Raw genomic sequence first — 9,366 nt, 5'->3', positions numbered from 1 at the left:
TAATGGGACACTGGTGGATCGCAGGCCCATGGATGCGCTGACAAACAGTGGCCTTTAGCAAACCCTGACACCTTTGCCTACAAATAAATACTTTATTATTGGGCCCTTGCTAGCAGATGATGGCAGGAATGGTAGAACCCTGGGATTATTTTACAAGGGCCAGATCCCTCTGGCCTAGCTTTTGCACCTTTCCTCTAAACTGGGCTTCCAAATCCACAATGGGAAAAAAGACACTTTCTGGTGTTGACTCCTCCTACTCCAATCTCTGGTCAATGGATGATGCAGACTTGAGGGAGCTCCTGAAAAAACCTAGGACAGTGAAGGACATAGGAGTGCTACAAGATAAAGCGTGTGTGGTGAAGATGTGGGGTGCTCCTGGATAAACACCGATCAAAGAATATGACTCTGGATTGTGGTTTCCACCTCTGGCTGCTGAGGCTGCTGTGTCTGGGCTTAGGTGTTTGCATCTCTCTCCTCTCTCTGGCCCTGTCTTCACGTCTGGCTCTTCCTCCCTTTGTTTACTCACCTGTGAGATATATTGTCTCAAGGCCAGACTGCCCGCTTCCTAGAGCAGGCAGCACTGCATGGATTATGTGTTAGTACAATGATGTGCTAATCCTTGTTTGGGGTAGCTGCACACGAATGCAGGGCTAATTATAATCCTCTCCTTCTACTGCCGAACACAATGACTGGCACCCTGACAACAGGTTGATTGGTGTGTTGAGTTTTGTAATAAAAACAAAACAAAAAAACCCAGGGGTGAACAAGGACATGGCAGGTGATGCCCTGGGCAAGCAGCAAGCACCTTGGGGCAGTCCTGTCCCCTTGTTCCCTCCCCTCTGCCACCCTACCCCAGCCCACAACCACCACCACCTCGCCCTTTGGTTAGACTGCTGGAGCAGGAGAACAGGAAGGTGAAGGATAAGTGGCATCTCACCACTTGAGAAGACCACAAGTGGGCAGCCAGGAAGGATGCAGTGAGGACTTCTGTTCTCCCTCCTGCTTCCACCCCACCTCCTGTCCCTTCCAATCACTGAGGGGTTGCCTGAGTGCTGTCTGGGGTCTCATTTCTGATGTGGGTGTGGAAAGAGGACAGTTCAGTTCAAACAGTGCAGACATGATGTTCACCTGCCCTTCTGCTTTCTTACATCCCCAGGGGAGTAACTGACTGGGTGATAGGATCATCTGTACTGCAGCTAGGCGTTGCAGGTCTGTTGTGGATGGAGACACATGTGAGATTAAGTACGGAGAAGTCAATGACCACTGCTTCATTCTGGCTGAGAGAGGGAGAGGAGACTGAGGTCCAGGGAACCAGGGATGGAGAAAATATTGTTCCATTTAGGGCACAAAATGGAGCTTTCAGACATCAGCTCTGAGTTTTTACATATTGCATTCGCATGGTTTGGCCCATCACTGTGGCAAGGGCTTCCCTGATTCAGTCTGTGCCCCATGACACAGCCAATCTGTCCTCTGGTGAATGTTGTGTGGAAAGGTCCCATCATGTAGGTGACAATTTCAGAGGGAGTCTGTGGGGAACAGACAATGACATTGTTCTGTCTTGGCCCGCCTGGGAGCCGCTCTGCTGCACAGGTACTGTATATAACATATGGGATGTTAATTCAATTTTCATGTACATTTTGGAGGAGCTGAATGTGGCCTTTGTCTAATGCTTTGGCTCACAAGGGCTTTTTCATAAGAAATTCTATTTAAATGAAATAGAAAACTTTCTGATAGTTACCAAACACCACGAGACAATGGCAGGCTATATCTGTTCATCAGCAGCAGCCATTCATTTATCCTAGGAAGGAATTTCTTGGTGATAATCCTGAGTGAAGGCTTGCTTGTTCGCATGACTGGATGAGATCCAGCATCGATAGCACCTTGCTGAACCCTTTGGAGTGTCAAGCTGAAATTACAACAGAGACATAACGAAGCTGGGGAAGCACTAACAAATAATCCGATCGCAGTTGCACCATAAGCATCTTCCCATATGAGGATATCAAGAAAAAGAACAGATGGGCAAAACACAGATATGACTCCAGTGAGAGGTACAGCAAAGACCAAAACATGTAACTTTGGAAGGGAGGAATGGGAATTTCTTAGAAGGTATAATGGGAAACAACGAGCTGGTGGAAAGTGCTTGTGGTAAGAGTGGGGTGCAGGAGGGCTGCTCCACAGCAAACCAAGGGCAGAAGGAACCTGAGAGCCTACCTAGTGCTGCCAGGCCCTGCGGTTTGGGCTCACCTCCCCTGAACAGGTGTGTGCATCACCTCCTCTTGAACATGCCATATGGCCTTCCCAGGCACCCTGGGAAGCATTCCCCAGTCTCTAACCTGGGTCTTCTTTGCTCTACTTAAGCTCATTAATTATTATCCTGCTCCTGGAGATGTGACAATTAGCTTATTAGGGGATGTTTTGCCTGCATACAAACCAATGGTCACAGCCATCCTCAGGAGAGAGGAGGGTGGCTCCATGCAGCCATCTCGGTGCCAGATGGAATCCAGGTTTCAGGTGAAATTCTGCCTAAAAGAATGGACTGAGAAAGGAAGGGATTTTTTTCTTAATGCTGCTGGACATGTTCCAGGACTGTGTAGAAAAACCCTGAGTTAGATCCTGAAGGAATTAATGTATCAGTCAGCTCCAACAAAACCTTCTAGGGAGGTGATAAGAAGGCATAGTAAATATTTTACCAAGGGCTAGGCAGAAATATCTGAACCAGTCTAGGCTGAGCTCCTATCAAGAGCACCTAGCAGAGCACCACTCTGAGGATGGCACACAACCTTGTTTAACCCCAAGGAGGTGTCAGTGCTTCTGTGGCAAGTGTCCATCCTGCTGCAGGCAAGCAGTTGGGGATGGTCCAAGACTGCTTGTCCTTCACTGGTGCCACAAGGAATAGCATTCCCCTCTCCCATGCTTGCCCAGGCTTCCAGAAAAGCTCATGCTCTCCTCTTGGATATTAGGTGGTTTTGAAAACGTGAGCACTTTATCACCTCTTGATGGGAACTGAGACCTCTGAGTCCCTATGTGGGAGCTGGCTGGAGAACAAGGGGGCTGAAAATATGAAAATGCCTATAACTGCTGCTTTCAGGCAACACTGGGGGACCAGCAGGCTAGGAACAGTGGGAACTAGACGAGCATGTCGTACATAAAGGGCATGGGATCAACTGACAATTAATTAAAACCAGAACTATTAATTGTCTAAGTGATTGCAACAGGGTGGGTTCCAAAGAACCCAGTCTTCACAAGGGGAAGCTGGACCTTGTCTGTCTGCCAGAATGCCTCTAAATGAGGCAGCAAACTTGTAACTAAACTGATTGAAATGATTTATTAAGGGATCGTCAAAGCTTACTGATAGCTGTCAGGGGAAAAAAAAAAGAATTGTAAAGGAGTTAGGTGATTGACTACTTTTAGATCAGACCTGGGGCTATGGGCATGCCTACAAGGTATTTTGCAGCCAGATACAGATATACTGTGTGAACTCTGAACTGATCAGATGCCATAGGATAGCACTGACCCTACAGTAACCTGAGCTTGGGTTTTTCAAGGTGATAACTCCTTTAAAGCAGCTTCCATTCAACTCTGCACACAGACAGGTCTTGATCATGCTTGCTCAGTGCCTGGGCAGAGTGCAAAGTCATGGATGGATGTAGGCTGAGAGAGAAGCTTAATCAGTAGATACAAACAAGGTCTAGAAGGCTTTGTGCTGAATCAGAACATAGGGGAAAGGGCATACTCAAAAACCAAAAAAATATGTAATGTAGAGAAGAGGAATGTCAGTACACAGTTACTTGTGGCAGTGAGTCCCAGGGGTCACTCTTTGCTTAACAGAGTGAATTAGTGGATGTCATTGTAATTAATGTGAATGGCTGAACATAGAGTAGCAATGGTTAAATTCAAAAAAGTCAGAAAGCTGTTGAAAGGTACATAAAAACTTGTGTCAGGGCCTGGAACTGTCTGCATTAGAGATTAAAAGGCAGATATCTCACTGCTGCCTACAGTCAGGGTTGCTAGACCATCCTTTGGGGCAAGAAGGACACCAGTACCTGGGGGACTTGGTCTATATTTGGAGCCAAATGGAGTTCAATACTGGGTATTGCTGCCTGCGCTCAATTTGTGTCCAGGCAGGGTCAGGTTCCCCGCCTCACTGTACCCTGGTAGGCAGCTGCCCACAGTGACACGAACTCTGCCACTGGCTCTGTCTGGCGTTGATGCTGGCAGACAGGCTCCAGAGCAAACAGCCATTTGGACAAGCTCTGTCTGGACTGATGTGGGCAAGGCAGAACCCGGGGCCACTGCCATGGTGGGCAAGGGGGAAAAAAAGCCGCTGCCTCTACTCTACCTGTCTGAGGGCTTAAAATTAACTCTTGGGTCAACCAGAGCTGCCAGCATGGCACCTTCTGCCAGCATAAAATGGCCTTTAAAGTGGGAAAGGAAATGAGTATATAACACAAACAAACAAAAATTGGTTGACCAAGAATTCAGGGAGCGCACTATAACTGCACACAAAACTGAGTTTTGCCTCAACCACCAATTTACCTTGTCTTGAGGGCACTGGAATATGTTAAGAGGCATCCAGTGGCCACAGACTTCAGCTGCTCGCAGCCAGGGCCTGGTGAGCGGCGCCAGCACTTGTTCCTCCTCCAACCTTTCCCAGCTGGCAGAGGTGGTGCCCTTCAGTTTTGCATCCCAGTCATAAATGTGGCCCCGACACCCCCTGGGTTGGCCCTCCCCACCCTCTTCCCCTGCTGAACACCCTGCCAGGTATGCCTGGTGATGGGTCCTGGGGCTCTCAGTGGTGGCCCTGCTGGAGGGCTTGTGGATGTGAGGAACTGGGGATGCATGTCTAGAAAGAAGCAGCAGCCACAAAGCATGGCCCTTGTAAAGCATGGCAGGAAAGCAGGAGATGAGGATTGTCAGGGAGAGTAATATATTTAATTCCCCCACCCGGAGGCAATGTTTTGTGATGGCTACACTGCAGGCTAAGCAGTCATGAGGTCGTAAGGGAAGAAGTGCTCTCTTTTTGCAGCGGCAGGTACCAGACAGATGACTGGGGCAGCTCTGCCGTGCTTAGCCATCTGGAAACGAGTTGCTCCCTTTAGCGGTGTTAAGCACAGATGCATTTAGAGGGCAAAATGTCAGAGCTGAGCTTTGGCCTTTGGTTGTGGGGTTTGTGATGTTATTTTTTTTGCTTCCTTTATTTGTACACCATTGCATCATTTTCCCTCTTGCTGTCCTCCACCAGCGCTGCCCCAAGGAGCAGACTGACCCGTGTGGAGCTCCCTGTGTCCTGCCACACACCCAGCATGATGCAGCATTGCTAAACAGAAGATGAGGGGGCCTGAGGGAGCCGTGAACCCCACAGGGGGGCTGGTGATGTTCTCCAAAGCCAGCTTCTGCAGAAAGCTTGGCTCCCATGATGTCCCCTCCTCTGCGATCCTGGGAGCTAATTTTAGAGGCTTTGTCAGTGGCTGCTGAGCTGACTGTGAACAAGGACTCAGAGGTGTTCAAGGAGTTTGGCAGAGGTCTGGCATTTTCAACCCTATTTCCAACTGGTTCAGGCTGGAGCCTTTTAAAGACACAACTGTCCTCAAAATCAGTGGAGAAAATGTTGCTAACCCTCCGTGGCCAAACTGCAGAAGCTACAGGTCATTACAGACCCCAGCTACAGATGGTTAGCTTTTTAACCCAAGCTACGTTATCTCACACTTTAGGGTTCGGAGAGACCAGGTTCAACTCTTGGCGCCTCAGCCAGGAAGCTGGCTGCCTTGGATGCTCTCCAGTGCTTATTTACAACACACATATGCAGCGTGGCCATTGATTTATACTCCAGGCGGCCTCCGCCCCAAAGAGGCAGATTTAGAAGCAGCGTCTCTTCAAAGTGAGACCGTGCTCTGCTTTGTTCTGCCCTCACATCTGGATCCTGAAACCCAGGTAGCGGTGCTGGGATTTTCGGCAGAGCCCCCAGCAGGATAAGATGTCCAGCTCAGAATAGAAGTTCCCAGTCTCTTAAATCAGTGGCTTGGTGCTTCACAAGCACTGAAACTCTCCAGGCTTTGGCTGGGAGTCTAACGGTGCTCCTGGACAGATTTAGGTTCCTAACTTTAAACCCCCACTTTGAAAATATTGGCCTTTATGTTCTAAGCCCAAAGTATTTCTGCATGGTGACACACTGTCATCCTTTCTATTCTCGCATCCTACCACCTATTCAAACACACCAGCCATGTTAAAACAGCTACATCAAAGAATTTGTCTTTTCTTTCCCCTCTTTCCATCTTTTTAGGTATGGATTATTTCTGTCCCAAGTCACTCAGTCTCCTGTCAATGAGGCTTGCAACCTCAAGCGAAAAATGTCCTGTTTATTGCACGAAGGGGAAAGCCAGTGCCAAGGCTGAGCAAGTTTTGGTGAGCTGATCTCTGACCCCATGGCAAGACCTGAGCATCCTGCTCTAATGGGGTCTTCTCTCAGCATCCCCACCCTCGTGGCTCTGCTCCACCAGCACAAAGCCTAGCTAGAAGCAGACTCACACCTGCTTTTCTTCAGCAGAAGATCTCCCTTTTTTTTGGGCACATGAATCACTCTGTGACATTTTCAAGGATTTGCCTGGCACTGGGGATCAAAGGCTCAACACCTTCCTTGCGTGTGAACTCGTGCCAGTGTTTTCATAAAAAAAATAATTGTGTGCCCTGTTCAACAGACCTGGCTAATGGCAGGTTCTGAGAAGCACCTAAGTACCTGGTAGCAGAGATGTAATAAAGCCAGCTATACTTAGGCCCTTGCAGGCGCTTCCAATTATAAAAATCTATTTTCAGACCTTTAGAACTGTCCTTTTTTAAAGTTGTTCTAAGCAAAGAGCCTCAGCCTTGGGTTACTTTTTTTTTCTTACATTAAAAAAAACACGCATTGTTTTGCTTATTTTGAGCTGGGCGTTTGAAAAAAAACAAACAGGTTTACTGGTGGGAGAGCTATTTTTTGTGTTTGTGCAAGTAAAGAAAGGTGTGATTTATAAAAATGAAAGTCCACAGAGGATGCAAAATTTCCCTTTCCAAAAGATGGTTCTAAACATGTTTTCTGAGGTGGTTTTGACAGGAGGCTGCAGGGCTTGAGGTCTTGCTTACAGACATAAAGTGCTCTCTCAGGTAGAAAAAACTCTCAGGAGAATCACTGAAGATTTCCTACGCCCTGTCTGGCCCCACACTCACTTCAAAGCAACGCAAAGGACAATTGTCAGTGGGGAACATTTTCCTCCTCACTTGATGGTTTGGGAGTATGATCTATAAAAGACCAGACAGAACAACGCCTTCTGACTTGAGGAAGAGAATGGATACATAAAGTCTGGAGCATTTTAGCTGCCTTCTAAATAAAAACTCAGAGGAATTTAAGTATCTTTTTTTGTTAATTATTTTTAATAACCTAACCAGCAAAGACTGGGAAATACATGGTCAAAGACCATGTATTAGGTATATTGCCAAAGACCTCTCTGCACTGAGAGTCACTGAGCCAATTCTGTGGCAAAAGCGCAATTCAAGCATAAATGTCAAATGTAAATTTAAATTTCTTTTACATTGGTCACATCCTCCCTGGTTGCGTTATAATTTAGTGGGAAGGATGCTGCATTTGGGGTGGACATGAAAGAGCAAGATGTGCAGCCTGATGTACAGGCTGGGATGCAGCTCATGGGGGCCCAACGCCTCTTCCCCTGCTGCCCCCCTTCTCCACAGGGGCCGCAGGAAACCTGAATAGCAGTGGTGCCAGTGTGTCTCAGCCATCCAGGGGGCCCCAAGCCCAGGCGGTGCACAGAGCTATATGCAGCAAAGTTGTTTTTTGCGTGGGCTTGATCTGCAGTGAGGTAGAGGAGTCACGGGCATGCAGGCAGCTCCCTGCCTCGACAGGCAGCGATGGCTGGGCACTCTCAGGCGAGCGGTGGCAGAGGGGTGGCTGAGTCAGCGGGGGTGGCTAGGATGTCTCCAGGCAGTGAGAAGTGAAGGGTGGTGTGTTTCTGCCTGCTTGGTGCAACACAGCACTGCGAGAAACCTGCGAGCTCGGGGCCAGACGCAGAGCAGTCCATTGGCTTTCCCACCATGTCCATGCTCACGTGCCCTGCCCCATGGGCTTCTGGAGTCTGTAGGGACAGAGTCAGCTCTAAACTGTCTTTGTTTGCCAGTGTGGGCATGTTTGAGCCACTTCTGTGTCTTGGTGTAGAAACAAGCAGCTGACAAAAGAGGAAAGAGTCATGGCTTGGTGATCTAGGACTGGGAAGACACTATTGCCCGTGCAGATGGAAGGCTAGGCTGGAATATGGTGCTTATGGGCCAGGAAAATAGAGGACAGTGTACCTTGGGGTGCAAAGGGATTTTAGGGACAGCACCAAAAGTGGAGGTCAGTTTAACCAAGATGGTGATTGATTCAGCACAGATGAGTGGGGAGGCCTCTGGCAGAACTTTGTCCCATCACCCTTCATTCCTTGGCTGCTGACCTTTCAACAGCATGCCCAGGAATCAGGGGTAGACTAGTCTGGGTGGCTCTATCCAGTCTTTAAATGTTAGGGGTTGTTTGTGGCTTCCCCACAGACCACCAAACCAGAGAGACACCAAGTAAAAGCAAGAACTATTACCAAAGGCAGAGGAAATCATGTGTGCTTTTAGATGCTCTGCAGCAGCCCCAGGCAGGGAAGAGCAGCATCTGTGCACAGCCTTTGAGGTGCCTTGGTTCCCTGTATACATGAGGTGGATGTGGGCTCCTAGCTTAATCACTCTTCCTCCAAGTGCTCTTTGTCCTGGGAAACCTATCCCCTGGCCAGCTTCTAGGCTGTGTGCAAGGAATCCTGTTGAAACCCATGTCAGATCCTGCAATCCTGCAAAAGGGTAAGCGACTCGCTCCAGCATTGCAGACTTTGGGTACCTCTCGGGAACTGGGAGCTGTCATGGTGTTGTGGTGGGTTTTGGACATAACTGAGGGAAGAGATGTAGGGAGAACAACAGCTTTTACTGGATCAGATGTTACGGGTGGAGAAAAACAACTGAACTTTTGTCCATATATGTCCTCCTTAGGGGTGTCTGAAAGCTCGCCTGTTTTTTCTGCCTATATCTGTTGGTCCAATAAAATCTATTACTAGCCCCTCCAAACCTTGCTGTGAGAGCTGAAAGGCAGCTTGAAAAACCAAACCAAAGCAACAATGCCTAATAGCTGTAATCAGAGACAATATTGTCTTACCTCAGTTTTTCACGGTGAAGTGGGATAAACGATGGCATGTTTCCCACAGCTGAATTCAACTTTTGGCACCAAAATGTGGTAAAGCAAAGAGCACCTTATAGTGTCTATGACTGGTATTGCTAAAGCTGATTGTGTGCTGGTCTTCTCCTCGGCTC

This window comes from Strix aluco, chromosome 3 (assembly GCF_031877795.1).
Source record: "Strix aluco isolate bStrAlu1 chromosome 3, bStrAlu1.hap1, whole genome shotgun sequence".
In the NCBI taxonomy this organism is placed as follows: domain Eukaryota; kingdom Metazoa; phylum Chordata; class Aves; order Strigiformes; family Strigidae; genus Strix; species Strix aluco.
This window is presented reverse-complemented; position numbering follows the sequence as displayed.